We start from the raw sequence: 2266 nt of genomic DNA, 5'->3' as shown, positions 1-2266 counted from the left end.
AGCTTTTCATAAATCTCGCCAGGAACTGTGCAGGTGTGCGGTACGAAAGCCACCAGCCAGCAAGGAGGCAGAAAATAACACACCGCGCTGCAAAATAAGATCTGTATCACCTTGCTGCAAACAGGCAGAAGCTTCCTGAGCAGGTACGTGTTTCCCTCTCGGCTGGTTCCCTCTGCAGCTCTGCACCCCTCCTGGCTCCCAGAGCAGGACCTCAGACCCTCTGGAATTGCTTCACTGATGGACATTCAGCCTGCACCAGGGGTACCTGACACTGAATTCATGTATTGGGAGCCAAAGAGGACCCCTCAGCATCCCTGTGAGCAGCAGAAACACCTCCCAGGTCACAGAAGGCAGCATTTCCCCTTCCCACAGCCTGCCAGTGCTATTGTCTGCACACACCACTGGGGATAAAACATAAATACATATTTTTTTATTAAGATGTCATACTTGGGAGCCCTACCTTGCAACTCCCTAGTAGAGCTGCACCAGCATAATTACAGAAAAAACCTGAAGAAAGAGGCCTGGAGAAAAACAGTGATGCTGTAATAACCCACTGAACACCTTCAGCTGCAAGGTGACAAATGAACAACACAAGATCCATCGGCATCTCAAACATGCAAATACAATGTATTTTTTTTCCCTAGCCTTGCTCTACAACATCAACACTCTGGGTAGCTTCTCATGCCAGTAATTCCCGCATAAAAGTTACATATACAGCCAGGAACCATAAGCCCTCCTTGTAAAGCATTCTGATTAAAAACAGGAAGATGCGGTTCGAACCTTGCAAAGAATTATGCACAAGCTTCAATTTTAGCAGACGAAGTCCTGAATTAACCCAAAAGGCAGGCTTTGGTTGGGCAGGGAGAGAGGAGCAGGGTGCCTGCAGAGCTGCGGAACGGCTCTGCGCCGGCGGGAGACACAACTCCCCATCCTCGGGAAAGCTGCCAGCTCCCACCAACCTTAATATTCCGGGCAGGAATGCTCACCCAGGGAGCCCGATATTGCGTTTTACAAACTAATTACAAACACACAACTCGTTTCTGCAACAGGCCTAAGCTCTTCCTTATTTTCACTCTCGTGGAATGGCTCCGGCACGGCATGGACACCAGCCCATGGATGCCAAGGATGAAAAATCCTTCAGGCCTCCCCGGAACCAGCACATCTCCCCTCCCAGGGATGCCAGACGTACAGACACACAGTATATTTTACTCCTAACAGGTAGAGAGGGCATTCCCCACAGGCTGACAAACTGCACCTGCACGACTAATTACCGTCATATAACTTAAAATACACAAAGGCAGGGTCAGATCAATCAGAGCTGTGACAACCCTAAGCTAGCTGTAAGCCACGCTCACAACTTCGTGTTGGGTGAAAAAGGAGAGAGAGGGGGGAAAAAAGCAAAACAAAGTTAGAGGTGCATTTCTAAAACGATGCAAAGTATGTATAAGATCCCTTGAAACTGCCTGGGGTGTGAGCTGACATTTACCAGAGATATGCAGCACAAAAGACCGGTCCACGTGCTTGGAAAACATACATATTTATTAAATAATCTTGAAAATTACAATAGAAAGGAAACTGGATGTTTACAAGCCACAGCTGGGTATCAGACTGTATCCTTATTTCTTACAGTGATGTCAACACTTCAGAGCTCCATTTTTTTTCATATCCTCATATTTTACAATAACATATCTAAGTGCTCTTACGATAATCCAAACCAGTTGGCACAAACTGACGTTATTAAGATTATATTTCTGCTCGATGAAGAAATAAATACTCTCATTTCATACAGCCATAACGTGCACAATATATTGTGCTCTTTGCATTTAGCAACAGCTACTAATATTCTGATACACCCCCAAGAAAAGCTCTTTTGTTCCAAATCGATGACTTAAATAATGCCTATTTTTTGCACATATTAGGAAAAAGGAACTAGTGTGGGGTTCACGACTCACAGTGTCTGACCAGAGAGGTGGACAGGCAAACATGTCTAAACTTGTCAACACGGATGGGATTAAAAAAGATCTCACTGAAGGCCTCCAGCATCCTTCAGATACAATTATCGGTTCTGCTGGGATTTCTCCGCACGGCATTTTAAGCTGCAGCAACCCACAGTTTAATACAGCCAGACCCAAGTCCTAAAGCACCCTGTCAATGAAAACATTATATATATATATATTTTTAATATTATTTATATGTAAAGATAAAATGCGGCCTATTAAATTGTACTTGAAAAATCCCCAGCTCGTTCAGGAAAAGGAGGCCGAAA

The sequence above is a fragment of the Calidris pugnax genome, unplaced genomic scaffold, assembly GCF_001431845.1.
Source record: "Calidris pugnax isolate Ruff unplaced genomic scaffold, ASM143184v1 scaffold41, whole genome shotgun sequence".
Taxonomy (NCBI): domain Eukaryota; kingdom Metazoa; phylum Chordata; class Aves; order Charadriiformes; family Scolopacidae; genus Calidris; species Calidris pugnax.
This window is presented reverse-complemented; position numbering follows the sequence as displayed.